This window comes from Schistocerca piceifrons, unplaced genomic scaffold (assembly GCF_021461385.2).
Source record: "Schistocerca piceifrons isolate TAMUIC-IGC-003096 unplaced genomic scaffold, iqSchPice1.1 HiC_scaffold_1763, whole genome shotgun sequence".
NCBI classification, from domain to species: domain Eukaryota; kingdom Metazoa; phylum Arthropoda; class Insecta; order Orthoptera; family Acrididae; genus Schistocerca; species Schistocerca piceifrons.
Window position 1 is genome coordinate 15,144 of NW_025727638.1, and position 25,801 is coordinate 40,944.

Genomic DNA, 25,801 nt, shown 5'->3' on the forward strand with positions numbered 1-25,801 from the left:
TAGACATCTCGTTTTTAATACAAACGTAGAAACTACACCCCTGAGCCTATCGCTGTTACTTCCTCGGCGAGAAACGCTTATTACAGAAAATTTAGACTAAACGAAGGTTCCACCGAGATTCGAACTCGGATCGCTGGATTCAGAGTCCAGAGTGCTAACCGTTACACCATGGAACCAGACAGGAGAATGGGACTCGTAAATACACTTAGCAGTGTTCTGACGTACTTCAGACACTTCCTACTTGCATTTTTTAACATAATTGACACGATCGAGCATTATAAAACTTAATCTGGGCAATGTTTGCACTTGCAGCCGATGACTGCATTTCCTGTGCGTCTATATGGCAGCGCTGAGTAGCAGTGTGTGGAAACGAAAGACAGGGACGGACGTAAAGCAATCAGTACGAATAAGAAAGTATGCAGGGCCTCTGGTAGCTCAGTTGGTAGAGCGGTGGACTGTAGTGGAAGATTCACAGTTATCCATAGGTCGCTGGTTCAAATCCGGCCCAGAGGACTGTTTTTCTAATCTCAGGAGCAAAGAGGCTCCAGAGCATGCCCACTCGGTCAGAACCTCCCTATGTTTTAAACCTATTTTAAAGGAAATTCATTTGCTCAGCTTCTAGTAGCTAGTTGATAATCATGGGATTCTTAGCCTTCGTAGGATAATGATATTTCTTCGAATTATAGTAAAATTGCTTGCTCTTACAGGCATTACTCGTTTAATGTGCTATATAGGTCACATAGTCGCACCAATATTCAGCCGTTTCATAGACATCTCGTTTTTAATACAAACGTAGAAACTACACCCCTGAGCCTATCGCTGTTACTTCCTCGGCGAGAAACGCTTATTACAGAAAATTTAGACTAAACGAAGGTTCCACCGAGATTCGAACTCGGATCGCTGGATTCAGAGTCCAGAGTGCTAACCGTTACACCATGGAACCAGACAGGAGAATGGGACTCGTAAATACACTTAGCAGTGTTCTGACGTACTTCAGACACTTCCTACTTGCATTTTTTAACATAATTGACACGATCGAGCATTATAAAACTTAATCTGGGCAATGTTTGCACTTGCAGCCGATGACTGCATTTCCTGTGCGTCTATATGGCAGCGCTGAGTAGCAGTGTGTGGAAACGAAAGACAGGGACGGACGTAAAGCAATCAGTACGAATAAGAAAGTATGCAGGGCCTCTGGTAGCTCAGTTGGTAGAGCGGTGGACTGTAGTGGAAGATTCACAGTTATCCATAGGTCGCTGGTTCAAATCCGGCCCAGAGGACTGTTTTTCTAATCTCAGGAGCAAAGAGGCTCCAGAGCATGCCCACTCGGTCAGAACCTCCCTATGTTTTAAACCTATTTTAAAGGAAATTCATTTGCTCAGCTTCTAGTAGCTAGTTGATAATCATGGGATTCTTAGCCTTCGTAGGATAATGATATTTCTTCGAATTATAGTAAAATTGCTTGCTCTTACAGGCATTACTCGTTTAATGTGCTATATAGGTCACATAGTCGCACCAATATTCAGCCGTTTCATAGACATCTCGTTTTTAATACAAACGTAGAAACTACACCCCTGAGCCTATCGCTGTTACTTCCTCGGCGAGAAACGCTTATTACAGAAAATTTAGACTAAACGAAGGTTCCACCGAGATTCGAACTCGGATCGCTGGATTCAGAGTCCAGAGTGCTAACCGTTACACCATGGAACCAGACAGGAGAATGGGACTCGTAAATACACTTAGCAGTGTTCTGACGTACTTCAGACACTTCCTACTTGCATTTTTTAACATAATTGACACGATCGAGCATTATAAAACTTAATCTGGGCAATGTTTGCACTTGCAGCCGATGACTGCATTTCCTGTGCGTCTATATGGCAGCGCTGAGTAGCAGTGTGTGGAAACGAAAGACAGGGACGGACGTAAAGCAATCAGTACGAATAAGAAAGTATGCAGGGCCTCTGGTAGCTCAGTTGGTAGAGCGGTGGACTGTAGTGGAAGATTCACAGTTATCCATAGGTCGCTGGTTCAAATCCGGCCCAGAGGACTGTTTTTCTAATCTCAGGAGCAAAGAGGCTCCAGAGCATGCCCACTCGGTCAGAACCTCCCTATGTTTTAAACCTATTTTAAAGGAAATTCATTTGCTCAGCTTCTAGTAGCTAGTTGATAATCATGGGATTCTTAGCCTTCGTAGGATAATGATATTTCTTCGAATTATAGTAAAATTGCTTGCTCTTACAGGCATTACTCGTTTAATGTGCTATATAGGTCACATAGTCGCACCAATATTCAGCCGTTTCATAGACATCTCGTTTTTAATACAAACGTAGAAACTACACCCCTGAGCCTATCGCTGTTACTTCCTCGGCGAGAAACGCTTATTACAGAAAATTTAGACTAAACGAAGGTTCCACCGAGATTCGAACTCGGATCGCTGGATTCAGAGTCCAGAGTGCTAACCGTTACACCATGGAACCAGACAGGAGAATGGGACTCGTAAATACACTTAGCAGTGTTCTGACGTACTTCAGACACTTCCTACTTGCATTTTTTAACATAATTGACACGATCGAGCATTATAAAACTTAATCTGGGCAATGTTTGCACTTGCAGCCGATGACTGCATTTCCTGTGCGTCTATATGGCAGCGCTGAGTAGCAGTGTGTGGAAACGAAAGACAGGGACGGACGTAAAGCAATCAGTACGAATAAGAAAGTATGCAGGGCCTCTGGTAGCTCAGTTGGTAGAGCGGTGGACTGTAGTGGAAGATTCACAGTTATCCATAGGTCGCTGGTTCAAATCCGGCCCAGAGGACTGTTTTTCTAATCTCAGGAGCAAAGAGGCTCCAGAGCATGCCCACTCGGTCAGAACCTCCCTATGTTTTAAACCTATTTTAAAGGAAATTCATTTGCTCAGCTTCTAGTAGCTAGTTGATAATCATGGGATTCTTAGCCTTCGTAGGATAATGATATTTCTTCGAATTATAGTAAAATTGCTTGCTCTTACAGGCATTACTCGTTTAATGTGCTATATAGGTCACATAGTCGCACCAATATTCAGCCGTTTCATAGACATCTCGTTTTTAATACAAACGTAGAAACTACACCCCTGAGCCTATCGCTGTTACTTCCTCGGCGAGAAACGCTTATTACAGAAAATTTAGACTAAACGAAGGTTCCACCGAGATTCGAACTCGGATCGCTGGATTCAGAGTCCAGAGTGCTAACCGTTACACCATGGAACCAGACAGGAGAATGGGACTCGTAAATACACTTAGCAGTGTTCTGACGTACTTCAGACACTTCCTACTTGCATTTTTTAACATAATTGACACGATCGAGCATTATAAAACTTAATCTGGGCAATGTTTGCACTTGCAGCCGATGACTGCATTTCCTGTGCGTCTATATGGCAGCGCTGAGTAGCAGTGTGTGGAAACGAAAGACAGGGACGGACGTAAAGCAATCAGTACGAATAAGAAAGTATGCAGGGCCTCTGGTAGCTCAGTTGGTAGAGCGGTGGACTGTAGTGGAAGATTCACAGTTATCCATAGGTCGCTGGTTCAAATCCGGCCCAGAGGACTGTTTTTCTAATCTCAGGAGCAAAGAGGCTCCAGAGCATGCCCACTCGGTCAGAACCTCCCTATGTTTTAAACCTATTTTAAAGGAAATTCATTTGCTCAGCTTCTAGTAGCTAGTTGATAATCATGGGATTCTTAGCCTTCGTAGGATAATGATATTTCTTCGAATTATAGTAAAATTGCTTGCTCTTACAGGCATTACTCGTTTAATGTGCTATATAGGTCACATAGTCGCACCAATATTCAGCCGTTTCATAGACATCTCGTTTTTAATACAAACGTAGAAACTACACCCCTGAGCCTATCGCTGTTACTTCCTCGGCGAGAAACGCTTATTACAGAAAATTTAGACTAAACGAAGGTTCCACCGAGATTCGAACTCGGATCGCTGGATTCAGAGTCCAGAGTGCTAACCGTTACACCATGGAACCAGACAGGAGAATGGGACTCGTAAATACACTTAGCAGTGTTCTGACGTACTTCAGACACTTCCTACTTGCATTTTTTAACATAATTGACACGATCGAGCATTATAAAACTTAATCTGGGCAATGTTTGCACTTGCAGCCGATGACTGCATTTCCTGTGCGTCTATATGGCAGCGCTGAGTAGCAGTGTGTGGAAACGAAAGACAGGGACGGACGTAAAGCAATCAGTACGAATAAGAAAGTATGCAGGGCCTCTGGTAGCTCAGTTGGTAGAGCGGTGGACTGTAGTGGAAGATTCACAGTTATCCATAGGTCGCTGGTTCAAATCCGGCCCAGAGGACTGTTTTTCTAATCTCAGGAGCAAAGAGGCTCCAGAGCATGCCCACTCGGTCAGAACCTCCCTATGTTTTAAACCTATTTTAAAGGAAATTCATTTGCTCAGCTTCTAGTAGCTAGTTGATAATCATGGGATTCTTAGCCTTCGTAGGATAATGATATTTCTTCGAATTATAGTAAAATTGCTTGCTCTTACAGGCATTACTCGTTTAATGTGCTATATAGGTCACATAGTCGCACCAATATTCAGCCGTTTCATAGACATCTCGTTTTTAATACAAACGTAGAAACTACACCCCTGAGCCTATCGCTGTTACTTCCTCGGCGAGAAACGCTTATTACAGAAAATTTAGACTAAACGAAGGTTCCACCGAGATTCGAACTCGGATCGCTGGATTCAGAGTCCAGAGTGCTAACCGTTACACCATGGAACCAGACAGGAGAATGGGACTCGTAAATACACTTAGCAGTGTTCTGACGTACTTCAGACACTTCCTACTTGCATTTTTTAACATAATTGACACGATCGAGCATTATAAAACTTAATCTGGGCAATGTTTGCACTTGCAGCCGATGACTGCATTTCCTGTGCGTCTATATGGCAGCGCTGAGTAGCAGTGTGTGGAAACGAAAGACAGGGACGGACGTAAAGCAATCAGTACGAATAAGAAAGTATGCAGGGCCTCTGGTAGCTCAGTTGGTAGAGCGGTGGACTGTAGTGGAAGATTCACAGTTATCCATAGGTCGCTGGTTCAAATCCGGCCCAGAGGACTGTTTTTCTAATCTCAGGAGCAAAGAGGCTCCAGAGCATGCCCACTCGGTCAGAACCTCCCTATGTTTTAAACCTATTTTAAAGGAAATTCATTTGCTCAGCTTCTAGTAGCTAGTTGATAATCATGGGATTCTTAGCCTTCGTAGGATAATGATATTTCTTCGAATTATAGTAAAATTGCTTGCTCTTACAGGCATTACTCGTTTAATGTGCTATATAGGTCACATAGTCGCACCAATATTCAGCCGTTTCATAGACATCTCGTTTTTAATACAAACGTAGAAACTACACCCCTGAGCCTATCGCTGTTACTTCCTCGGCGAGAAACGCTTATTACAGAAAATTTAGACTAAACGAAGGTTCCACCGAGATTCGAACTCGGATCGCTGGATTCAGAGTCCAGAGTGCTAACCGTTACACCATGGAACCAGACAGGAGAATGGGACTCGTAAATACACTTAGCAGTGTTCTGACGTACTTCAGACACTTCCTACTTGCATTTTTTAACATAATTGACACGATCGAGCATTATAAAACTTAATCTGGGCAATGTTTGCACTTGCAGCCGATGACTGCATTTCCTGTGCGTCTATATGGCAGCGCTGAGTAGCAGTGTGTGGAAACGAAAGACAGGGACGGACGTAAAGCAATCAGTACGAATAAGAAAGTATGCAGGGCCTCTGGTAGCTCAGTTGGTAGAGCGGTGGACTGTAGTGGAAGATTCACAGTTATCCATAGGTCGCTGGTTCAAATCCGGCCCAGAGGACTGTTTTTCTAATCTCAGGAGCAAAGAGGCTCCAGAGCATGCCCACTCGGTCAGAACCTCCCTATGTTTTAAACCTATTTTAAAGGAAATTCATTTGCTCAGCTTCTAGTAGCTAGTTGATAATCATGGGATTCTTAGCCTTCGTAGGATAATGATATTTCTTCGAATTATAGTAAAATTGCTTGCTCTTACAGGCATTACTCGTTTAATGTGCTATATAGGTCACATAGTCGCACCAATATTCAGCCGTTTCATAGACATCTCGTTTTTAATACAAACGTAGAAACTACACCCCTGAGCCTATCGCTGTTACTTCCTCGGCGAGAAACGCTTATTACAGAAAATTTAGACTAAACGAAGGTTCCACCGAGATTCGAACTCGGATCGCTGGATTCAGAGTCCAGAGTGCTAACCGTTACACCATGGAACCAGACAGGAGAATGGGACTCGTAAATACACTTAGCAGTGTTCTGACGTACTTCAGACACTTCCTACTTGCATTTTTTAACATAATTGACACGATCGAGCATTATAAAACTTAATCTGGGCAATGTTTGCACTTGCAGCCGATGACTGCATTTCCTGTGCGTCTATATGGCAGCGCTGAGTAGCAGTGTGTGGAAACGAAAGACAGGGACGGACGTAAAGCAATCAGTACGAATAAGAAAGTATGCAGGGCCTCTGGTAGCTCAGTTGGTAGAGCGGTGGACTGTAGTGGAAGATTCACAGTTATCCATAGGTCGCTGGTTCAAATCCGGCCCAGAGGACTGTTTTTCTAATCTCAGGAGCAAAGAGGCTCCAGAGCATGCCCACTCGGTCAGAACCTCCCTATGTTTTAAACCTATTTTAAAGGAAATTCATTTGCTCAGCTTCTAGTAGCTAGTTGATAATCATGGGATTCTTAGCCTTCGTAGGATAATGATATTTCTTCGAATTATAGTAAAATTGCTTGCTCTTACAGGCATTACTCGTTTAATGTGCTATATAGGTCACATAGTCGCACCAATATTCAGCCGTTTCATAGACATCTCGTTTTTAATACAAACGTAGAAACTACACCCCTGAGCCTATCGCTGTTACTTCCTCGGCGAGAAACGCTTATTACAGAAAATTTAGACTAAACGAAGGTTCCACCGAGATTCGAACTCGGATCGCTGGATTCAGAGTCCAGAGTGCTAACCGTTACACCATGGAACCAGACAGGAGAATGGGACTCGTAAATACACTTAGCAGTGTTCTGACGTACTTCAGACACTTCCTACTTGCATTTTTTAACATAATTGACACGATCGAGCATTATAAAACTTAATCTGGGCAATGTTTGCACTTGCAGCCGATGACTGCATTTCCTGTGCGTCTATATGGCAGCGCTGAGTAGCAGTGTGTGGAAACGAAAGACAGGGACGGACGTAAAGCAATCAGTACGAATAAGAAAGTATGCAGGGCCTCTGGTAGCTCAGTTGGTAGAGCGGTGGACTGTAGTGGAAGATTCACAGTTATCCATAGGTCGCTGGTTCAAATCCGGCCCAGAGGACTGTTTTTCTAATCTCAGGAGCAAAGAGGCTCCAGAGCATGCCCACTCGGTCAGAACCTCCCTATGTTTTAAACCTATTTTAAAGGAAATTCATTTGCTCAGCTTCTAGTAGCTAGTTGATAATCATGGGATTCTTAGCCTTCGTAGGATAATGATATTTCTTCGAATTATAGTAAAATTGCTTGCTCTTACAGGCATTACTCGTTTAATGTGCTATATAGGTCACATAGTCGCACCAATATTCAGCCGTTTCATAGACATCTCGTTTTTAATACAAACGTAGAAACTACACCCCTGAGCCTATCGCTGTTACTTCCTCGGCGAGAAACGCTTATTACAGAAAATTTAGACTAAACGAAGGTTCCACCGAGATTCGAACTCGGATCGCTGGATTCAGAGTCCAGAGTGCTAACCGTTACACCATGGAACCAGACAGGAGAATGGGACTCGTAAATACACTTAGCAGTGTTCTGACGTACTTCAGACACTTCCTACTTGCATTTTTTAACATAATTGACACGATCGAGCATTATAAAACTTAATCTGGGCAATGTTTGCACTTGCAGCCGATGACTGCATTTCCTGTGCGTCTATATGGCAGCGCTGAGTAGCAGTGTGTGGAAACGAAAGACAGGGACGGACGTAAAGCAATCAGTACGAATAAGAAAGTATGCAGGGCCTCTGGTAGCTCAGTTGGTAGAGCGGTGGACTGTAGTGGAAGATTCACAGTTATCCATAGGTCGCTGGTTCAAATCCGGCCCAGAGGACTGTTTTTCTAATCTCAGGAGCAAAGAGGCTCCAGAGCATGCCCACTCGGTCAGAACCTCCCTATGTTTTAAACCTATTTTAAAGGAAATTCATTTGCTCAGCTTCTAGTAGCTAGTTGATAATCATGGGATTCTTAGCCTTCGTAGGATAATGATATTTCTTCGAATTATAGTAAAATTGCTTGCTCTTACAGGCATTACTCGTTTAATGTGCTATATAGGTCACATAGTCGCACCAATATTCAGCCGTTTCATAGACATCTCGTTTTTAATACAAACGTAGAAACTACACCCCTGAGCCTATCGCTGTTACTTCCTCGGCGAGAAACGCTTATTACAGAAAATTTAGACTAAACGAAGGTTCCACCGAGATTCGAACTCGGATCGCTGGATTCAGAGTCCAGAGTGCTAACCGTTACACCATGGAACCAGACAGGAGAATGGGACTCGTAAATACACTTAGCAGTGTTCTGACGTACTTCAGACACTTCCTACTTGCATTTTTTAACATAATTGACACGATCGAGCATTATAAAACTTAATCTGGGCAATGTTTGCACTTGCAGCCGATGACTGCATTTCCTGTGCGTCTATATGGCAGCGCTGAGTAGCAGTGTGTGGAAACGAAAGACAGGGACGGACGTAAAGCAATCAGTACGAATAAGAAAGTATGCAGGGCCTCTGGTAGCTCAGTTGGTAGAGCGGTGGACTGTAGTGGAAGATTCACAGTTATCCATAGGTCGCTGGTTCAAATCCGGCCCAGAGGACTGTTTTTCTAATCTCAGGAGCAAAGAGGCTCCAGAGCATGCCCACTCGGTCAGAACCTCCCTATGTTTTAAACCTATTTTAAAGGAAATTCATTTGCTCAGCTTCTAGTAGCTAGTTGATAATCATGGGATTCTTAGCCTTCGTAGGATAATGATATTTCTTCGAATTATAGTAAAATTGCTTGCTCTTACAGGCATTACTCGTTTAATGTGCTATATAGGTCACATAGTCGCACCAATATTCAGCCGTTTCATAGACATCTCGTTTTTAATACAAACGTAGAAACTACACCCCTGAGCCTATCGCTGTTACTTCCTCGGCGAGAAACGCTTATTACAGAAAATTTAGACTAAACGAAGGTTCCACCGAGATTCGAACTCGGATCGCTGGATTCAGAGTCCAGAGTGCTAACCGTTACACCATGGAACCAGACAGGAGAATGGGACTCGTAAATACACTTAGCAGTGTTCTGACGTACTTCAGACACTTCCTACTTGCATTTTTTAACATAATTGACACGATCGAGCATTATAAAACTTAATCTGGGCAATGTTTGCACTTGCAGCCGATGACTGCATTTCCTGTGCGTCTATATGGCAGCGCTGAGTAGCAGTGTGTGGAAACGAAAGACAGGGACGGACGTAAAGCAATCAGTACGAATAAGAAAGTATGCAGGGCCTCTGGTAGCTCAGTTGGTAGAGCGGTGGACTGTAGTGGAAGATTCACAGTTATCCATAGGTCGCTGGTTCAAATCCGGCCCAGAGGACTGTTTTTCTAATCTCAGGAGCAAAGAGGCTCCAGAGCATGCCCACTCGGTCAGAACCTCCCTATGTTTTAAACCTATTTTAAAGGAAATTCATTTGCTCAGCTTCTAGTAGCTAGTTGATAATCATGGGATTCTTAGCCTTCGTAGGATAATGATATTTCTTCGAATTATAGTAAAATTGCTTGCTCTTACAGGCATTACTCGTTTAATGTGCTATATAGGTCACATAGTCGCACCAATATTCAGCCGTTTCATAGACATCTCGTTTTTAATACAAACGTAGAAACTACACCCCTGAGCCTATCGCTGTTACTTCCTCGGCGAGAAACGCTTATTACAGAAAATTTAGACTAAACGAAGGTTCCACCGAGATTCGAACTCGGATCGCTGGATTCAGAGTCCAGAGTGCTAACCGTTACACCATGGAACCAGACAGGAGAATGGGACTCGTAAATACACTTAGCAGTGTTCTGACGTACTTCAGACACTTCCTACTTGCATTTTTTAACATAATTGACACGATCGAGCATTATAAAACTTAATCTGGGCAATGTTTGCACTTGCAGCCGATGACTGCATTTCCTGTGCGTCTATATGGCAGCGCTGAGTAGCAGTGTGTGGAAACGAAAGACAGGGACGGACGTAAAGCAATCAGTACGAATAAGAAAGTATGCAGGGCCTCTGGTAGCTCAGTTGGTAGAGCGGTGGACTGTAGTGGAAGATTCACAGTTATCCATAGGTCGCTGGTTCAAATCCGGCCCAGAGGACTGTTTTTCTAATCTCAGGAGCAAAGAGGCTCCAGAGCATGCCCACGTCGGTCAGAACCTCCCTATGTTTTAAACCTATTTTAAAGGAAATTCATTTGCTCAGCTTCTAGTAGCTAGTTGATAATCATGGGATTCTTAGCCTTCGTAGGATAATGATATTTCTTCGAATTATAGTAAAATTGCTTGCTCTTACAGGCATTACTCGTTTAATGTGCTATATAGGTCACATAGTCGCACCAATATTCAGCCGTTTCATAGACATCTCGTTTTTAATACAAACGTAGAAACTACACCCCTGAGCCTATCGCTGTTACTTCCTCGGCGAGAAACGCTTATTACAGAAAATTTAGACTAAACGAAGGTTCCACCGAGATTCGAACTCGGATCGCTGGATTCAGAGTCCAGAGTGCTAACCGTTACACCATGGAACCAGACAGGAGAATGGGACTCGTAAATACACTTAGCAGTGTTCTGACGTACTTCAGACACTTCCTACTTGCATTTTTTAACATAATTGACACGATCGAGCATTATAAAACTTAATCTGGGCAATGTTTGCACTTGCAGCCGATGACTGCATTTCCTGTGCGTCTATATGGCAGCGCTGAGTAGCAGTGTGTGGAAACGAAAGACAGGGACGGACGTAAAGCAATCAGTACGAATAAGAAAGTATGCAGGGCCTCTGGTAGCTCAGTTGGTAGAGCGGTGGACTGTAGTGGAAGATTCACAGTTATCCATAGGTCGCTGGTTCAAATCCGGCCCAGAGGACTGTTTTTCTAATCTCAGGAGCAAAGAGGCTCCAGAGCATGCCCACTCGGTCAGAACCTCCCTATGTTTTAAACCTATTTTAAAGGAAATTCATTTGCTCAGCTTCTAGTAGCTAGTTGATAATCATGGGATTCTTAGCCTTCGTAGGATAATGATATTTCTTCGAATTATAGTAAAATTGCTTGCTCTTACAGGCATTACTCGTTTAATGTGCTATATAGGTCACATAGTCGCACCAATATTCAGCCGTTTCATAGACATCTCGTTTTTAATACAAACGTAGAAACTACACCCCTGAGCCTATCGCTGTTACTTCCTCGGCGAGAAACGCTTATTACAGAAAATTTAGACTAAACGAAGGTTCCACCGAGATTCGAACTCGGATCGCTGGATTCAGAGTCCAGAGTGCTAACCGTTACACCATGGAACCAGACAGGAGAATGGGACTCGTAAATACACTTAGCAGTGTTCTGACGTACTTCAGACACTTCCTACTTGCATTTTTTAACATAATTGACACGATCGAGCATTATAAAACTTAATCTGGGCAATGTTTGCACTTGCAGCCGATGACTGCATTTCCTGTGCGTCTATATGGCAGCGCTGAGTAGCAGTGTGTGGAAACGAAAGACAGGGACGGACGTAAAGCAATCAGTACGAATAAGAAAGTATGCAGGGCCTCTGGTAGCTCAGTTGGTAGAGCGGTGGACTGTAGTGGAAGATTCACAGTTATCCATAGGTCGCTGGTTCAAATCCGGCCCAGAGGACTGTTTTTCTAATCTCAGGAGCAAAGAGGCTCCAGAGCATGCCCACTCGGTCAGAACCTCCCTATGTTTTAAACCTATTTTAAAGGAAATTCATTTGCTCAGCTTCTAGTAGCTAGTTGATAATCATGGGATTCTTAGCCTTCGTAGGATAATGATATTTCTTCGAATTATAGTAAAATTGCTTGCTCTTACAGGCATTACTCGTTTAATGTGCTATATAGGTCACATAGTCGCACCAATATTCAGCCGTTTCATAGACATCTCGTTTTTAATACAAACGTAGAAACTACACCCCTGAGCCTATCGCTGTTACTTCCTCGGCGAGAAACGCTTATTACAGAAAATTTAGACTAAACGAAGGTTCCACCGAGATTCGAACTCGGATCGCTGGATTCAGAGTCCAGAGTGCTAACCGTTACACCATGGAACCAGACAGGAGAATGGGACTCGTAAATACACTTAGCAGTGTTCTGACGTACTTCAGACACTTCCTACTTGCATTTTTTAACATAATTGACACGATCGAGCATTATAAAACTTAATCTGGGCAATGTTTGCACTTGCAGCCGATGACTGCATTTCCTGTGCGTCTATATGGCAGCGCTGAGTAGCAGTGTGTGGAAACGAAAGACAGGGACGGACGTAAAGCAATCAGTACGAATAAGAAAGTATGCAGGGCCTCTGGTAGCTCAGTTGGTAGAGCGGTGGACTGTAGTGGAAGATTCACAGTTATCCATAGGTCGCTGGTTCAAATCCGGCCCAGAGGACTGTTTTTCTAATCTCAGGAGCAAAGAGGCTCCAGAGCATGCCCACTCGGTCAGAACCTCCCTATGTTTTAAACCTATTTTAAAGGAAATTCATTTGCTCAGCTTCTAGTAGCTAGTTGATAATCATGGGATTCTTAGCCTTCGTAGGATAATGATATTTCTTCGAATTATAGTAAAATTGCTTGCTCTTACAGGCATTACTCGTTTAATGTGCTATATAGGTCACATAGTCGCACCAATATTCAGCCGTTTCATAGACATCTCGTTTTTAATACAAACGTAGAAACTACACCCCTGAGCCTATCGCTGTTACTTCCTCGGCGAGAAACGCTTATTACAGAAAATTTAGACTAAACGAAGGTTCCACCGAGATTCGAACTCGGATCGCTGGATTCAGAGTCCAGAGTGCTAACCGTTACACCATGGAACCAGACAGGAGAATGGGACTCGTAAATACACTTAGCAGTGTTCTGACGTACTTCAGACACTTCCTACTTGCATTTTTTAACATAATTGACACGATCGAGCATTATAAAACTTAATCTGGGCAATGTTTGCACTTGCAGCCGATGACTGCATTTCCTGTGCGTCTATATGGCAGCGCTGAGTAGCAGTGTGTGGAAACGAAAGACAGGGACGGACGTAAAGCAATCAGTACGAATAAGAAAGTATGCAGGGCCTCTGGTAGCTCAGTTGGTAGAGCGGTGGACTGTAGTGGAAGATTCACAGTTATCCATAGGTCGCTGGTTCAAATCCGGCCCAGAGGACTGTTTTTCTAATCTCAGGAGCAAAGAGGCTCCAGAGCATGCCCACTCGGTCAGAACCTCCCTATGTTTTAAACCTATTTTAAAGGAAATTCATTTGCTCAGCTTCTAGTAGCTAGTTGATAATCATGGGATTCTTAGCCTTCGTAGGATAATGATATTTCTTCGAATTATAGTAAAATTGCTTGCTCTTACAGGCATTACTCGTTTAATGTGCTATATAGGTCACATAGTCGCACCAATATTCAGCCGTTTCATAGACATCTCGTTTTTAATACAAACGTAGAAACTACACCCCTGAGCCTATCGCTGTTACTTCCTCGGCGAGAAACGCTTATTACAGAAAATTTAGACTAAACGAAGGTTCCACCGAGATTCGAACTCGGATCGCTGGATTCAGAGTCCAGAGTGCTAACCGTTACACCATGGAACCAGACAGGAGAATGGGACTCGTAAATACACTTAGCAGTGTTCTGACGTACTTCAGACACTTCCTACTTGCATTTTTTAACATAATTGACACGATCGAGCATTATAAAACTTAATCTGGGCAATGTTTGCACTTGCAGCCGATGACTGCATTTCCTGTGCGTCTATATGGCAGCGCTGAGTAGCAGTGTGTGGAAACGAAAGACAGGGACGGACGTAAAGCAATCAGTACGAATAAGAAAGTATGCAGGGCCTCTGGTAGCTCAGTTGGTAGAGCGGTGGACTGTAGTGGAAGATTCACAGTTATCCATAGGTCGCTGGTTCAAATCCGGCCCAGAGGACTGTTTTTCTAATCTCAGGAGCAAAGAGGCTCCAGAGCATGCCCACTCGGTCAGAACCTCCCTATGTTTTAAACCTATTTTAAAGGAAATTCATTTGCTCAGCTTCTAGTAGCTAGTTGATAATCATGGGATTCTTAGCCTTCGTAGGATAATGATATTTCTTCGAATTATAGTAAAATTGCTTGCTCTTACAGGCATTACTCGTTTAATGTGCTATATAGGTCACATAGTCGCACCAATATTCAGCCGTTTCATAGACATCTCGTTTTTAATACAAACGTAGAAACTACACCCCTGAGCCTATCGCTGTTACTTCCTCGGCGAGAAACGCTTATTACAGAAAATTTAGACTAAACGAAGGTTCCACCGAGATTCGAACTCGGATCGCTGGATTCAGAGTCCAGAGTGCTAACCGTTACACCATGGAACCAGACAGGAGAATGGGACTCGTAAATACACTTAGCAGTGTTCTGACGTACTTCAGACACTTCCTACTTGCATTTTTTAACATAATTGACACGATCGAGCATTATAAAACTTAATCTGGGCAATGTTTGCACTTGCAGCCGATGACTGCATTTCCTGTGCGTCTATATGGCAGCGCTGAGTAGCAGTGTGTGGAAACGAAAGACAGGGACGGACGTAAAGCAATCAGTACGAATAAGAAAGTATGCAGGGCCTCTGGTAGCTCAGTTGGTAGAGCGGTGGACTGTAGTGGAAGATTCACAGTTATCCATAGGTCGCTGGTTCAAATCCGGCCCAGAGGACTGTTTTTCTAATCTCAGGAGCAAAGAGGCTCCAGAGCATGCCCACTCGGTCAGAACCTCCCTATGTTTTAAACCTATTTTAAAGGAAATTCATTTGCTCAGCTTCTAGTAGCTAGTTGATAATCATGGGATTCTTAGCCTTCGTAGGATAATGATATTTCTTCGAATTATAGTAAAATTGCTTGCTCTTACAGGCATTACTCGTTTAATGTGCTATATAGGTCACATAGTCGCACCAATATTCAGCCGTTTCATAGACATCTCGTTTTTAATACAAACGTAGAAACTACACCCCTGAGCCTATCGCTGTTACTTCCTCGGCGAGAAACGCTTATTACAGAAAATTTAGACTAAACGAAGGTTCCACCGAGATTCGAACTCGGATCGCTGGATTCAGAGTCCAGAGTGCTAACCGTTACACCATGGAACCAGACAGGAGAATGGGACTCGTAAATACACTTAGCAGTGTTCTGACGTACTTCAGACACTTCCTACTTGCATTTTTTAACATAATTGACACGATCGAGCATTATAAAACTTAATCTGGGCAATGTTTGCACTTGCAGCCGATGACTGCATTTCCTGTGCGTCTATATGGCAGCGCTGAGTAGCAGTGTGTGGAAACGAAAGACAGGGACGGACGTAAAGCAATCAGTACGAATAAGAAAGTATGCAGGGCCTCTGGTAGCTCAGTTGGTAGAGCGGTGGACTGTAGTGGAGGATTCACAGTTATCCATAGGTCGCTGGTTCAAATCCGGCCCAGAGGACTGTTTTTCTAATCTCAGGAGCAAAGAGGCTCCAGAGCATGCCCACTCGGTCAGAACCTCCCTATGAAAAAAAAAGAAAAAAAAAAAAAAAAAAAAAAAAAAGTGGCAGAGCGCTGGTCTAGTCAACCAGAGAAAAAAAAAAAAAAAAAAAAAAAAAAAAAAAAAAAAAAAAAAAAAAAAGTGGCAGAGCGCTGGTCTAGTAAACCAGAGGTCAAAAAAAAAAAAAAAAATAAAAAAAAAAAAAAAAAAAAAAAACTCGGTCAGAACCTCCCTATGTTTTAAACCTATTTTAAAGGAAATTCATTTGCTCAGCTTCTAGTAGCTAGTTGATAATCATGGGATTCTTAGCCTTCGTAGGATAATGATATTTCTTCGAATTATAGTAAAATTGCTTGCTCTTACAGGCATTACTCGTTTAATGTGCTATATAGGTCACATAGTCGCACCAATATTCAGCCGTTTCATAGACATCTCGTTTTTAATACAAACGTAGAAACTACACCCCTGAGCCTATCGCTGTTACTTCCTCGGCGAGAAACGCTTATTACAGAAAATTTAGACTAAACGAAGGTTCCACCGAGATTCGAACTCGGATCGCTGGATTCAGAGTCCAGAGTGCTAACCGTTACACCATGGAACCAGACAGGAGAATGGGACTCGTAAATACACTTAGCAGTGTTCTGACGTACTTCAGACACTTCCTACTTGCATTTTTTAACATAATTGACACGATCGAGCATTATAAAACTTAATCTGGGCAATGTTTGCACTTGCAGCCGATGACTGCATTTCCTGTGCGTCTATATGGCAGCGCTGAGTAGCAGTGTGTGGAAACGAAAGACAGGGACGGACGTAAAGCAATCAGTACGAATAAGAAAGTATGCAGGGCCTCTGGTAGCTCAGTTGGTAGAGCGGTGGACTGTAGTGGAAGATTCACAGTTATCCATAGGTCGCTGGTTCAAATCCGGCCCAGAGGACTGTTTTTCTAATCTCAGGAGCAAAGAGGCTCCAGAGCATGCCCACTCGGTCAGAACCTCCCTATGTTTTTAAACCTATTTTAAAGGAAATTCATTTGCTCAGCTTCTAGTAGCTAGTTGATAATCATGGGATTCTTAGCCTTCGTAGGATAATGATATTTCTTCGAATTATAGTAAAATTGCTTGCTCTTACAGGCATTACTCGTTTAATGTGCTATATAGGTCACATAGTCGCACCAATATTCAGCCGTTTCATAGACATCTCGTTTTTAATACAAACGTAGAAACTACACCCCTGAGCCTATCGCTGTTACTTCCTCGGCGAGAAACGCTTATTACAGAAAATTTAGACTAAACGAAGGTTCCACCGAGATTCGAACTCGGATCGCTGGATTCAGAGTCCAGAGTGCTAACCGTTACACCATGGAACCAGACAGGAGAATGGGACTCGTAAATACACTTAGCAGTGTTCTGACGTACTTCAGACACTTCCTACTTGCATTTTTTAACATAATTGACACGATCGAGCATTATAAAACTTAATCTGGGCAATGTTTGCACTTGCAGCCGATGACTGCATTTCCTGTGCGTCTATATGGCAGCGCTGAGTAGCAGTGTGTGGAAACGAAAGACAGGGACGGACGTAAAGCAATCAGTACGAATAAGAAAGTATGCAGGGCCTCTGGTAGCTCAGTTGGTAGAGCGGTGGACTGTAGTGGAAGATTCACAGTTATCCATAGGTCGCTGGTTCAAATCCGGCCCAGAGGACTGTTTTTCTAATCTCAGGAGCAAAGAGGCTCCAGAGCATGCCCACTCGGTCAGAACCTCCCTATGTTTTAAACCTATTTTAAAGGAAATTCATTTGCTCAGCTTCTAGTAGCTAGTTGATAATCATGGGATTCTTAGCCTTCGTAGGATAATGATATTTCTTCGAATTATAGTAAAATTGCTTGCTCTTACAGGCATTACTCGTTTAATGTGCTATATAGGTCACATAGTCGCACCAATATTCAGCCGTTTCATAGACATCTCGTTTTTAATACAAACGTAGAAACTACACCCCTGAGCCTATCGCTGTTACTTCCTCGGCGAGAAACGCTTATTACAGAAAATTTAGACTAAACGAAGGTTCCACCGAGATTCGAACTCGGATCGCTGGATTCAGAGTCCAGAGTGCTAACCGTTACACCATGGAACCAGACAGGAGAATGGGACTCGTAAATACACTTAGCAGTGTTCTGACGTACTTCAGACACTTCCTACTTGCATTTTTTAACATAATTGACACGATCGAGCATTATAAAACTTAATCTGGGCAATGTTTGCACTTGCAGCCGATGACTGCATTTCCTGTGCGTCTATATGGCAGCGCTGAGTAGCAGTGTGTGGAAACGAAAGACAGGGACGGACGTAAAGCAATCAGTACGAATAAGAAAGTATGCAGGGCCTCTGGTAGCTCAGTTGGTAGAGCGGTGGACTGTAGTGGAAGATTCACAGTTATCCATAGGTCGCTGGTTCAAATCCGGCCCAGAGGACTGTTTTTCTAATCTCAGGAGCAAAGAGGCTCCAGAGCATGCCCACTCGGTCAGAACCTCCCTATGTTTTAAACCTATTTTAAAGGAAATTCATTTGCTCAGCTTCTAGTAGCTAGTTGATAATCATGGGATTCTTAGCCTTCGTAGGATAATGATATTTCTTCGAATTATAGTAAAATTGCTTGCTCTTACAGGCATTACTCGTTTAATGTGCTATATAGGTCACATAGTCGCACCAATATTCAGCCGTTTCATAGACATCTCGTTTTTAATACAAACGTAGAAACTACACCCCTGAGCCTATCGCTGTTACTTCCTCGGCGAGAAACGCTTATTACAGAAAATTTAGACTAAACGAAGGTTCCACCGAGATTCGAACTCGGATCGCTGGATTCAGAGTCCAGAGTGCTAACCGTTACACCATGGAACCAGACAGGAGAATGGGACTCGTAAATACACTTAGCAGTGTTCTGACGTACTTCAGACACTTCCTACTTGCATTTTTTAACATAATTGACACGATCGAGCATTATAAAACTTAATCTGGGCAATGTTTGCACTTGCAGCCGATGACTGCATTTCCTGTGCGTCTATATGGCAGCGCTGAGTAGCAGTGTGTGGAAACGAAAGACAGGGACGGACGTAAAGCAATCAGTACGAATAAGAAAGTATGCAGGGCCTCTGGTAGCTCAGTTGGTAGAGCGGTGGACTGTAGTGGAAGATTCACAGTTATCCATAGGTCGCTGGTTCAAATCCGGCCCAGAGGACTGTTTTTCTAATCTCAGGAGCAAAGAGGCTCCAGAGCATGCCCACTCGGTCAGAACCTCCCTATGTTTTAAACCTATTTTAAAGGAAATTCATTTGCTCAGCTTCTAGTAGCTAGTTGATAATCATGGGATTCTTAGCCTTCGTAGGATAATGATATTTCTTCGAATTATAGTAAAATTGCTTGCTCTTACAGGCATTACTCGTTTAATGTGCTATATAGGTCACATAGTCGCACCAATATTCAGCCGTTTCATAGACATCTCGTTTTTAATACAAACGTAGAAACTACACCCCTGAGCCTATCGCTGTTACTTCCTCGGCGAGAAACGCTTATTACAGAAAATTTAGACTAAACGAAGGTTCCACCGAGATTCGAACTCGGATCGCTGGATTCAGAGTCCAGAGTGCTAACCGTTACACCATGGAACCAGACAGGAGAATGGGACTCGTAAATACACTTAGCAGTGTTCTGACGTACTTCAGACACTTCCTACTTGCATTTTTTAACATAATTGACACGATCGAGCATTATAAAACTTAATCTGGGCAATGTTTGCACTTGCAGCCGATGACTGCATTTCCTGTGCGTCTATATGGCAGCGCTGAGTAGCAGTGTGTGGAAACGAAAGACAGGGACGGACGTAAAGCAATCAGTACGAATAAGAAAGTATGCAGGGCCTCTGGTAGCTCAGTTGGTAGAGCGGTGGACTGTAGTGGAAGATTCACAGTTATCCATAGGTCGCTGGTTCAAATCCGGCCCAGAGGACTGTTTTTCTAATCTCAGGAGCAAAGAGGCTCCAGAGCATGCCCACTCGGTCAGAACCTCCCTATGTTTTAAACCTATTTTAAAGGAAATTCATTTGCTCAGCTTCTAGTAGCTAGTTGATAATCATGGGATTCTTAGCCTTCGTAGGATAATGATATTTCTTCGAATTATAGTAAAATTGCTTGCTCTTACAGGCATTACTCGTTTAATGTGCTATATAGGTCACATAGTCGCACCAATATTCAGCCGTTTCATAGACATCTCGTTTTTAATACAAACGTAGAAACTACACCCCTGAGCCTATCGCTGTTACTTCCTCGGCGAGAAACGCTTATTACAGAAAATTTAGACTAAACGAAGGTTCCACCGAGATTCGAACTCGGATCGCTGGATTCAGAGTCCAGAGTGCTAACCGTTACACCATGGAACCAGACAGGAGAATGGGACTCGTAAATACACTTAGCAGTGTTCTGACGTACTTCAGACACTTCCTACTTGCATTTTTTAACATAATTGACACGATCGAGCATTATAAAACTTAATCTGGGCAATGTTTGCACTTGCAGCCGATGACTGCATTTCCTGTGCGTCTATATGGCAGCGCTGAGTAGCAGTGTGTGGAAACGAAAGACAGGGACGGACGTAAAGCAATCAGTACGAATAAGAAAGTATGCAGGGCCTCTGGTAGCTCAGTTGGTAGAGCGGTGGACTGTAGTGGAAGATTCACAGTTATCCATAGGTCGCTGGTTCAAATCCGGCCCAGAGGACTGTTTTTCTAATCTCAGGAGCAAAGAGGCTCCAGAGCATGCCCACTCGGTCAGAACCTCCCTATGTTTTAAACCTATTTTAAAGGAAATTCATTTGCTCAGCTTCTAGTAGCTAGTTGATAATCATGGGATTCTTAGCCTTCGTAGGATAATGATATTTCTTCGAATTATAGTAAAATTGCTTGCTCTTACAGGCATTACTCGTTTAATGTGCTATATAGGTCACATAGTCGCACCAATATTCAGCCGTTTCATAGACATCTCGTTTTTAATACAAACGTAGAAACTACACCCCTGAGCCTATCGCTGTTACTTCCTCGGCGAGAAACGCTTATTACAGAAAATTTAGACTAAACGAAGGTTCCACCGAGATTCGAACTCGGATCGCTGGATTCAGAGTCCAGAGTGCTAACCGTTACACCATGGAACCAGACAGGAGAATGGGACTCGTAAATACACTTAGCAGTGTTCTGACGTACTTCAGACACTTCCTACTTGCATTTTTTAACATAATTGACACGATCGAGCATTATAAAACTTAATCTGGGCAATGTTTGCACTTGCAGCCGATGACTGCATTTCCTGTGCGTCTATATGGCAGCGCTGAGTAGCAGTGTGTGGAAACGAAAGACAGGGACGGACGTAAAGCAATCAGTACGAATAAGAAAGTATGCAGGGCCTCTGGTAGCTCAGTTGGTAGAGCGGTGGACTGTAGTGGAAGATTCACAGTTATCCATAGGTCGCTGGTTCAAATCCGGCCCAGAGGACTGTTTTTCTAATCTCAGGAGCAAAGAGGCTCCAGAGCATGCCCACTCGGTCAGAACCTTCCCTATGTTTTAAACCTATTTTAAAGGAAATTCATTTGCTCAGCTTCTAGTAGCTAGTTGATAATCATGGGATTCTTAGCCTTCGTAGGATAATGATATTTCTTCGAATTATAGTAAAATTGCTTGCTCTTACAGGCATTACTCGTTTAATGTGCTATATAGGTCACATAGTCGCACCAATATTCAGCCGTTTCATAGACATCTCGTTTTTAATACAAACGTAGAAACTACACCCCTGAGCCTATCGCTGTTACTTCCTCGGCGAGAAACGCTTATTACAGAAAATTTAGACTAAACGAAGGTTCCACCGAGATTCGAACTCGGATCGCTGGATTCAGAGTCCAGAGTGCTAACCGTTACACCATGGAACCAGACAGGAGAATGGACTCGTAAATACACTTAGCAGTGTTCTGACGTACTTCAGACACTTCCTACTTGCATTTTTTAACATAATTGACACGATCGAGCATTATAAAACTTAATCTGGGCAATGTTTGCACTTGCAGCCGATGACTGCATTTCCTGTGCGTCTATATGGCAGCGCTGAGTAGCAGTGTGTGGAAACGAAAGACAGGGACGGACGTAAAGCAATCAGTACGAATAAGAAAGTATGCAGGGCCTCTGGTAGCTCAGTTGGTAGAGCGGTGGACTGTAGTGGAAGATTCACAGTTATCCATAGGTCGCTGGTTCAAATCCGGCCCAGAGGACTGTTTTTCTAATCTCAGGAGCAAAGAGGCTCCAGAGCATGCCCACTCGGTCAGAACCTCCCTATGTTTTAAACCTATTTTAAAGGAAATTCATTTGCTCAGCTTCTAGTAGCTAGTTGATAATCATGGGATTCTTAGCCTTCGTAGGATAATGATATTTCTTCGAATTATAGTAAAATTGCTTGCTCTTACAGGCATTACTCGTTTAATGTGCTATATAGGTCACATAGTCGCACCAATATTCAGCCGTTTCATAGACATCTCGTTTTTAATACAAACGTAGAAACTACACCCCTGAGCCTATCGCTGTTACTTCCTCGGCGAGAAACGCTTATTACAGAAAATTTAGACTAAACGAAGGTTCCACCGAGATTCGAACTCGGATCGCTGGATTCAGAGTCCAGAGTGCTAACCGTTACACCATGGAACCAGACAGGAGAAAGGGACTCGTAAATACACTTAGCAGTGTTCTGACGTACTTCAGACACTTCCTACTTGCATTTTTTAACATAATTGACACGATCGAGCATTATAAAACTTAATCTGGGCAATGTTTGCACTTGCAGCCGATGACTGCATTTCCTGTGCGTCTATATGGCAGCGCTGAGTAGCAGTGTGTGGAAACGAAAGACAGGGACGGACGTAAAGCAATCAGTACGAATAAGAAAGTATGCAGGGCCTCTGGTAGCTCAGTTGGTAGTTCCGCTTTAGACGCCGTGCAGTGTGGACGTGCCTAGTCTTCCGCTCCGCCGTAGCGTTACGTATAGTGGACTATCGTTTTTGTTTACGTGTTGTGTTGCAACTTCTGTGAGTGTTTCTCCGTCGTTGTTTCGTACCTTGTGTTTTTTTTTTTTCTGTCCTTATTTCAGTGTCTTTTGTGTAGCGGTTTCGACCGCATATTTTGAAAATGTCGTCCCAGGTTATTCCTCGTCAGGCTACAGTTAGTTTTGCTTTTGACAAGTCAACCCGCCATGTGCAACCTAGTTCTCTTGAGATTCATGATTGGTTGGTAGATACCTTTGGTGTTCATTCGGATCAGGTGCACACTGCTTATTTTGATACCGAACTGTATGTTTTCTTTGTTAAGTTTATGGACCCACTTCAGGTTGATAAACTTCTTTCTAAATATGGTCATCAAGTTCTCTTTCGGCATCGGGATGATTCTGTAAGTACCGTGCTGCTTTCCAATGCTTCCATCACGTATACCAATGTTCGTGTTTACAACCTTCCACCGGAGGTGGATAATGTCTATCTTAAGGAGGGTCTACAGAAGTATGGTGATGTAAAGAGCATTCGCCTTGAACGCTGGTCAAGCCAACATCGCCTGCAATGTTACAGTGGTATTCGTTCAGTCGAAATGCACGTTAAGCAGAATATTCCATCTCACTTGCAGATCGGTGGATATCGTGTCCATGTAACATATAGTGGTCAGGTTGGCACCTGTTTTTTGTGCAATGAAAGTGGTCACGTGCGTACCGACTGTCCGCGGAGAGTTTTTGTTTTAAAAAATTCTCTCGAACAGCGTCGCAAGTTAACGGTCGCTGACCTCGTTGCAGGTGGTTCTGCTCTTGGTGTAGCACAGTCCAGTGGTAGTAGCGCCCCGCCACAGGTTTTGCGCACCCCTGATACAGAATTTCCTCCTTTGCGTGCTAAATCTGATGTTGTTCCGTCTGTCCCTCAGGTGGGTGTGCCACTTTTGAATAATAAGAGGCGTCGCCCACACGATGGAAATAGTACGGATGAGGATCTCCCTGAGATGCCCCAGTCCGAGCGACCGGCATCCTCCGAGCCACTGTGTACTGTAGCTGCTCCCTGCCCTCCTGAGGTAGCGGTTCCGGTGGCGGCTGCTGGCGCCCCTCCGACCTCCGACGCAGCTTCTCTCGAGTCGGGTCGTCGGTCGGGCCTGTTGGCGCCGTCTTCCGAACCGACTTCGACGTCACAACAAGTGGAGCCGCGACAACTTCCTGCTTCGCTGCCCCATACCTCTGCCAGCGGAGCTGCTCCGCTTCCTTCCAACTCTGCGGCCTCGGACCTTCCTGCTCACGTTTCGCCTCCGTGCAGTCCATGTTTGCCGGAAGCTAGTGCAGGTGTTGACCATTCCGTTTTGTCGGATGTTTCCCCCGCGACCCCGGATCCCGCATGTGGACCGGCGCGGGTGGTGTCGGATACAGAACTTGACCCTCCTACGTCACCGGCGGCTGAAGTTTCCTTGCCCGTCAGTCGACGCAAGTTACGCGTTCAGCCGAACGTTAATGCTGTTCGTAAAAAACCGAAACGTAAGGGATCCGCGGAACGGGGTAGCAGTCCCCCTCCCTCGGATGCCTCCGTCACCCCTGCTATGGACTGTGACGCTGGTGCGTCGGTTTAGGTGATTTGTTTTCTCGCTTTTCTCTCTATGGTTCAAGCATACACCTTTCTTACCTTAAATGTTAACCGTATTGAGTCCGACGTTCGCATTGCCTCTTTGCGGCAGTTTATTTACGACGCCTGTGCGGACGTAGTGTTTTTGCAGGAAGTGTTGTTTTCTGATCTCTCTCTACCTGGATTTCAAACTGTTTTTAATGTCGCGCCGGAATATTCAACAGGAACTGCTCTTTTCTTTCGAGAGGGCATTCCTATTACTGACATTGAATTCCTTGACTCTGGCCGTGGGATTGGTTGTCGTCTTTTTGATCTCCGCCTCGTTGTTTTGTATGCCCCCTCTGGTTCGGGTCACACTGTGGCTCGATCGCGCTTTTATAAAGAAGAGCTTATTTATCTTTTGCGCCAGAGTCCTCGGAGTCTCCTGCTCGGAGGCGATTTTAATTGTGTTTTACGCCCTGCAGACCAGTCCCCCAATTTTCATTATTGCCGTGATTTACATGACTTAGTTCGTACGATGCATCTGCGTGATGTTTGGGAACACAAATATCCAACCCTGGTGAAATATACGTTTTTTACCGCGTCCTCATGCAGTAGACTCGACAGATTCTATTTATCTGATTTTTTATGTGATAAAATTCTTTCTGTCGATGTTATTCCTACTAGTTTTTCTGACCATTGTGCTTTTACTGCAACTGTAAATCTTAGTCGCCAACCTGCAAAACTTTATCGTTCCCAGTGGATGTTAAATGTTTCCCACCTTGCCGACAGTGCTATGGATGATGTTATAAGTGGCGTGTGGGAGCGATGTCTTCGCTCTGTCCCGCGATACCCCTCCTTGCTGGTTTGGTGGACTGCGTTTGCCAAGCCCAAGATTCGTCAGACTTTGATTTTCTACTGTGCTGCTAGGACGCGTGATTTTAAGAACACGTATGAATATTACTACTCTGTCCTGCGTGAACTATATGACGCGGCGGGTACCTCTCCACTGCGGATCCATGATGTTCGTCGTATTAAAGCCAAGCTCTTGAGCCTTAAACGACGACAGATGGATGGTCTGCGAGTTAAGTCGAAACCTCACTCTCTTGTTGAAGGTGAACTGACATCCTTGTACCACCTGCTACGGCATCAGACTCGTCGTCGTCGCTCCTTCATCTCTTCTCTTACGGTGGATGATGGGCGACAGCTTAGTGCACAGGAGGAAATGGTTCGTGCTCTTCATCAGTATTACACTAGTCT

The 25,801-nt window shown here is 43.8% G+C and overlaps 59 non-coding genes across 59 annotated transcripts; 29 read left to right on the forward strand and 30 right to left on the reverse strand.

The window, feature by feature from the left end:
* Nucleotides 1-104: 104 nt before the first annotated feature.
* Nucleotides 105-176, reverse strand: Trnaq-cug. Its single transcript has one exon. It is a non-coding gene; the product is annotated as a tRNA-Gln (tRNA).
* A 248-nt stretch (nt 177-424) lies between these two features.
* Trnay-gua lies at nt 425-513 on the forward strand. Its single transcript is given in 2 exon segments — nt 425-461; nt 478-513. It is a non-coding gene; the product is annotated as a tRNA-Tyr (tRNA).
* A 358-nt stretch (nt 514-871) lies between these two features.
* Nucleotides 872-943, reverse strand: Trnaq-cug. The gene has a single exon. It is a non-coding gene; the product is annotated as a tRNA-Gln (tRNA).
* Nucleotides 944-1,191: 248 nt separating this feature from the next.
* Trnay-gua lies at nt 1,192-1,280 on the forward strand. The gene is given in 2 exon segments: nt 1,192-1,228; nt 1,245-1,280. It is a non-coding gene; the product is annotated as a tRNA-Tyr (tRNA).
* Nucleotides 1,281-1,638: 358 nt separating this feature from the next.
* Trnaq-cug lies at nt 1,639-1,710 on the reverse strand. Its single transcript has one exon. It is a non-coding gene; the product is annotated as a tRNA-Gln (tRNA).
* Nucleotides 1,711-1,958: 248 nt separating this feature from the next.
* Nucleotides 1,959-2,047, forward strand: Trnay-gua. Its single transcript is given in 2 exon segments — nt 1,959-1,995; nt 2,012-2,047. It is a non-coding gene; the product is annotated as a tRNA-Tyr (tRNA).
* Nucleotides 2,048-2,405: 358 nt separating this feature from the next.
* Trnaq-cug lies at nt 2,406-2,477 on the reverse strand. Its single transcript has one exon. It is a non-coding gene; the product is annotated as a tRNA-Gln (tRNA).
* A 248-nt stretch (nt 2,478-2,725) lies between these two features.
* On the forward strand, nt 2,726-2,814 carry Trnay-gua. Its single transcript is given in 2 exon segments — nt 2,726-2,762; nt 2,779-2,814. It is a non-coding gene; the product is annotated as a tRNA-Tyr (tRNA).
* Nucleotides 2,815-3,172: 358 nt separating this feature from the next.
* Trnaq-cug lies at nt 3,173-3,244 on the reverse strand. The gene has a single exon. It is a non-coding gene; the product is annotated as a tRNA-Gln (tRNA).
* Nucleotides 3,245-3,492: 248 nt separating this feature from the next.
* Nucleotides 3,493-3,581, forward strand: Trnay-gua. Its single transcript is given in 2 exon segments — nt 3,493-3,529; nt 3,546-3,581. It is a non-coding gene; the product is annotated as a tRNA-Tyr (tRNA).
* Nucleotides 3,582-3,939: 358 nt separating this feature from the next.
* On the reverse strand, nt 3,940-4,011 carry Trnaq-cug. The gene has a single exon. It is a non-coding gene; the product is annotated as a tRNA-Gln (tRNA).
* Nucleotides 4,012-4,259: 248 nt separating this feature from the next.
* Trnay-gua lies at nt 4,260-4,348 on the forward strand. Its single transcript is given in 2 exon segments — nt 4,260-4,296; nt 4,313-4,348. It is a non-coding gene; the product is annotated as a tRNA-Tyr (tRNA).
* Nucleotides 4,349-4,706: 358 nt separating this feature from the next.
* Trnaq-cug lies at nt 4,707-4,778 on the reverse strand. The gene has a single exon. It is a non-coding gene; the product is annotated as a tRNA-Gln (tRNA).
* Nucleotides 4,779-5,026: 248 nt separating this feature from the next.
* Trnay-gua lies at nt 5,027-5,115 on the forward strand. The gene is given in 2 exon segments: nt 5,027-5,063; nt 5,080-5,115. It is a non-coding gene; the product is annotated as a tRNA-Tyr (tRNA).
* Nucleotides 5,116-5,473: 358 nt separating this feature from the next.
* Trnaq-cug lies at nt 5,474-5,545 on the reverse strand. The gene has a single exon. It is a non-coding gene; the product is annotated as a tRNA-Gln (tRNA).
* Nucleotides 5,546-5,793: 248 nt separating this feature from the next.
* On the forward strand, nt 5,794-5,882 carry Trnay-gua. The gene is given in 2 exon segments: nt 5,794-5,830; nt 5,847-5,882. It is a non-coding gene; the product is annotated as a tRNA-Tyr (tRNA).
* Nucleotides 5,883-6,240: 358 nt separating this feature from the next.
* Nucleotides 6,241-6,312, reverse strand: Trnaq-cug. Its single transcript has one exon. It is a non-coding gene; the product is annotated as a tRNA-Gln (tRNA).
* Nucleotides 6,313-6,560: 248 nt separating this feature from the next.
* Trnay-gua lies at nt 6,561-6,649 on the forward strand. Its single transcript is given in 2 exon segments — nt 6,561-6,597; nt 6,614-6,649. It is a non-coding gene; the product is annotated as a tRNA-Tyr (tRNA).
* A 358-nt stretch (nt 6,650-7,007) lies between these two features.
* On the reverse strand, nt 7,008-7,079 carry Trnaq-cug. Its single transcript has one exon. It is a non-coding gene; the product is annotated as a tRNA-Gln (tRNA).
* Nucleotides 7,080-7,327: 248 nt separating this feature from the next.
* On the forward strand, nt 7,328-7,416 carry Trnay-gua. Its single transcript is given in 2 exon segments — nt 7,328-7,364; nt 7,381-7,416. It is a non-coding gene; the product is annotated as a tRNA-Tyr (tRNA).
* Nucleotides 7,417-7,774: 358 nt separating this feature from the next.
* Trnaq-cug lies at nt 7,775-7,846 on the reverse strand. The gene has a single exon. It is a non-coding gene; the product is annotated as a tRNA-Gln (tRNA).
* A 248-nt stretch (nt 7,847-8,094) lies between these two features.
* Trnay-gua lies at nt 8,095-8,183 on the forward strand. The gene is given in 2 exon segments: nt 8,095-8,131; nt 8,148-8,183. It is a non-coding gene; the product is annotated as a tRNA-Tyr (tRNA).
* A 358-nt stretch (nt 8,184-8,541) lies between these two features.
* Trnaq-cug lies at nt 8,542-8,613 on the reverse strand. The gene has a single exon. It is a non-coding gene; the product is annotated as a tRNA-Gln (tRNA).
* A 248-nt stretch (nt 8,614-8,861) lies between these two features.
* Trnay-gua lies at nt 8,862-8,950 on the forward strand. The gene is given in 2 exon segments: nt 8,862-8,898; nt 8,915-8,950. It is a non-coding gene; the product is annotated as a tRNA-Tyr (tRNA).
* Nucleotides 8,951-9,308: 358 nt separating this feature from the next.
* Trnaq-cug lies at nt 9,309-9,380 on the reverse strand. The gene has a single exon. It is a non-coding gene; the product is annotated as a tRNA-Gln (tRNA).
* Nucleotides 9,381-9,628: 248 nt separating this feature from the next.
* On the forward strand, nt 9,629-9,717 carry Trnay-gua. Its single transcript is given in 2 exon segments — nt 9,629-9,665; nt 9,682-9,717. It is a non-coding gene; the product is annotated as a tRNA-Tyr (tRNA).
* Nucleotides 9,718-10,075: 358 nt separating this feature from the next.
* On the reverse strand, nt 10,076-10,147 carry Trnaq-cug. Its single transcript has one exon. It is a non-coding gene; the product is annotated as a tRNA-Gln (tRNA).
* A 248-nt stretch (nt 10,148-10,395) lies between these two features.
* Nucleotides 10,396-10,484, forward strand: Trnay-gua. The gene is given in 2 exon segments: nt 10,396-10,432; nt 10,449-10,484. It is a non-coding gene; the product is annotated as a tRNA-Tyr (tRNA).
* A 359-nt stretch (nt 10,485-10,843) lies between these two features.
* On the reverse strand, nt 10,844-10,915 carry Trnaq-cug. The gene has a single exon. It is a non-coding gene; the product is annotated as a tRNA-Gln (tRNA).
* A 248-nt stretch (nt 10,916-11,163) lies between these two features.
* Nucleotides 11,164-11,252, forward strand: Trnay-gua. The gene is given in 2 exon segments: nt 11,164-11,200; nt 11,217-11,252. It is a non-coding gene; the product is annotated as a tRNA-Tyr (tRNA).
* A 358-nt stretch (nt 11,253-11,610) lies between these two features.
* Trnaq-cug lies at nt 11,611-11,682 on the reverse strand. The gene has a single exon. It is a non-coding gene; the product is annotated as a tRNA-Gln (tRNA).
* Nucleotides 11,683-11,930: 248 nt separating this feature from the next.
* Trnay-gua lies at nt 11,931-12,019 on the forward strand. The gene is given in 2 exon segments: nt 11,931-11,967; nt 11,984-12,019. It is a non-coding gene; the product is annotated as a tRNA-Tyr (tRNA).
* Nucleotides 12,020-12,377: 358 nt separating this feature from the next.
* Nucleotides 12,378-12,449, reverse strand: Trnaq-cug. The gene has a single exon. It is a non-coding gene; the product is annotated as a tRNA-Gln (tRNA).
* Nucleotides 12,450-12,697: 248 nt separating this feature from the next.
* On the forward strand, nt 12,698-12,786 carry Trnay-gua. The gene is given in 2 exon segments: nt 12,698-12,734; nt 12,751-12,786. It is a non-coding gene; the product is annotated as a tRNA-Tyr (tRNA).
* A 358-nt stretch (nt 12,787-13,144) lies between these two features.
* Trnaq-cug lies at nt 13,145-13,216 on the reverse strand. The gene has a single exon. It is a non-coding gene; the product is annotated as a tRNA-Gln (tRNA).
* Nucleotides 13,217-13,464: 248 nt separating this feature from the next.
* On the forward strand, nt 13,465-13,553 carry Trnay-gua. The gene is given in 2 exon segments: nt 13,465-13,501; nt 13,518-13,553. It is a non-coding gene; the product is annotated as a tRNA-Tyr (tRNA).
* A 358-nt stretch (nt 13,554-13,911) lies between these two features.
* Trnaq-cug lies at nt 13,912-13,983 on the reverse strand. The gene has a single exon. It is a non-coding gene; the product is annotated as a tRNA-Gln (tRNA).
* Nucleotides 13,984-14,231: 248 nt separating this feature from the next.
* Trnay-gua lies at nt 14,232-14,320 on the forward strand. The gene is given in 2 exon segments: nt 14,232-14,268; nt 14,285-14,320. It is a non-coding gene; the product is annotated as a tRNA-Tyr (tRNA).
* A 358-nt stretch (nt 14,321-14,678) lies between these two features.
* Trnaq-cug lies at nt 14,679-14,750 on the reverse strand. Its single transcript has one exon. It is a non-coding gene; the product is annotated as a tRNA-Gln (tRNA).
* A 248-nt stretch (nt 14,751-14,998) lies between these two features.
* Trnay-gua lies at nt 14,999-15,087 on the forward strand. Its single transcript is given in 2 exon segments — nt 14,999-15,035; nt 15,052-15,087. It is a non-coding gene; the product is annotated as a tRNA-Tyr (tRNA).
* A 358-nt stretch (nt 15,088-15,445) lies between these two features.
* On the reverse strand, nt 15,446-15,517 carry Trnaq-cug. The gene has a single exon. It is a non-coding gene; the product is annotated as a tRNA-Gln (tRNA).
* A 248-nt stretch (nt 15,518-15,765) lies between these two features.
* Trnay-gua lies at nt 15,766-15,854 on the forward strand. Its single transcript is given in 2 exon segments — nt 15,766-15,802; nt 15,819-15,854. It is a non-coding gene; the product is annotated as a tRNA-Tyr (tRNA).
* A 568-nt stretch (nt 15,855-16,422) lies between these two features.
* Trnaq-cug lies at nt 16,423-16,494 on the reverse strand. The gene has a single exon. It is a non-coding gene; the product is annotated as a tRNA-Gln (tRNA).
* A 248-nt stretch (nt 16,495-16,742) lies between these two features.
* Nucleotides 16,743-16,831, forward strand: Trnay-gua. The gene is given in 2 exon segments: nt 16,743-16,779; nt 16,796-16,831. It is a non-coding gene; the product is annotated as a tRNA-Tyr (tRNA).
* A 359-nt stretch (nt 16,832-17,190) lies between these two features.
* Nucleotides 17,191-17,262, reverse strand: Trnaq-cug. The gene has a single exon. It is a non-coding gene; the product is annotated as a tRNA-Gln (tRNA).
* A 248-nt stretch (nt 17,263-17,510) lies between these two features.
* Trnay-gua lies at nt 17,511-17,599 on the forward strand. Its single transcript is given in 2 exon segments — nt 17,511-17,547; nt 17,564-17,599. It is a non-coding gene; the product is annotated as a tRNA-Tyr (tRNA).
* A 358-nt stretch (nt 17,600-17,957) lies between these two features.
* Nucleotides 17,958-18,029, reverse strand: Trnaq-cug. The gene has a single exon. It is a non-coding gene; the product is annotated as a tRNA-Gln (tRNA).
* Nucleotides 18,030-18,277: 248 nt separating this feature from the next.
* Nucleotides 18,278-18,366, forward strand: Trnay-gua. Its single transcript is given in 2 exon segments — nt 18,278-18,314; nt 18,331-18,366. It is a non-coding gene; the product is annotated as a tRNA-Tyr (tRNA).
* Nucleotides 18,367-18,724: 358 nt separating this feature from the next.
* Nucleotides 18,725-18,796, reverse strand: Trnaq-cug. Its single transcript has one exon. It is a non-coding gene; the product is annotated as a tRNA-Gln (tRNA).
* Nucleotides 18,797-19,044: 248 nt separating this feature from the next.
* Trnay-gua lies at nt 19,045-19,133 on the forward strand. The gene is given in 2 exon segments: nt 19,045-19,081; nt 19,098-19,133. It is a non-coding gene; the product is annotated as a tRNA-Tyr (tRNA).
* Nucleotides 19,134-19,491: 358 nt separating this feature from the next.
* On the reverse strand, nt 19,492-19,563 carry Trnaq-cug. Its single transcript has one exon. It is a non-coding gene; the product is annotated as a tRNA-Gln (tRNA).
* A 248-nt stretch (nt 19,564-19,811) lies between these two features.
* On the forward strand, nt 19,812-19,900 carry Trnay-gua. The gene is given in 2 exon segments: nt 19,812-19,848; nt 19,865-19,900. It is a non-coding gene; the product is annotated as a tRNA-Tyr (tRNA).
* Nucleotides 19,901-20,258: 358 nt separating this feature from the next.
* Trnaq-cug lies at nt 20,259-20,330 on the reverse strand. Its single transcript has one exon. It is a non-coding gene; the product is annotated as a tRNA-Gln (tRNA).
* A 248-nt stretch (nt 20,331-20,578) lies between these two features.
* On the forward strand, nt 20,579-20,667 carry Trnay-gua. Its single transcript is given in 2 exon segments — nt 20,579-20,615; nt 20,632-20,667. It is a non-coding gene; the product is annotated as a tRNA-Tyr (tRNA).
* Nucleotides 20,668-21,025: 358 nt separating this feature from the next.
* Nucleotides 21,026-21,097, reverse strand: Trnaq-cug. The gene has a single exon. It is a non-coding gene; the product is annotated as a tRNA-Gln (tRNA).
* Nucleotides 21,098-21,345: 248 nt separating this feature from the next.
* Trnay-gua lies at nt 21,346-21,434 on the forward strand. The gene is given in 2 exon segments: nt 21,346-21,382; nt 21,399-21,434. It is a non-coding gene; the product is annotated as a tRNA-Tyr (tRNA).
* A 359-nt stretch (nt 21,435-21,793) lies between these two features.
* On the reverse strand, nt 21,794-21,865 carry Trnaq-cug. The gene has a single exon. It is a non-coding gene; the product is annotated as a tRNA-Gln (tRNA).
* Nucleotides 21,866-22,112: 247 nt separating this feature from the next.
* Trnay-gua lies at nt 22,113-22,201 on the forward strand. The gene is given in 2 exon segments: nt 22,113-22,149; nt 22,166-22,201. It is a non-coding gene; the product is annotated as a tRNA-Tyr (tRNA).
* A 358-nt stretch (nt 22,202-22,559) lies between these two features.
* On the reverse strand, nt 22,560-22,631 carry Trnaq-cug. The gene has a single exon. It is a non-coding gene; the product is annotated as a tRNA-Gln (tRNA).
* Between the last annotated feature and the right edge of the window lie 3,170 nt (nt 22,632-25,801).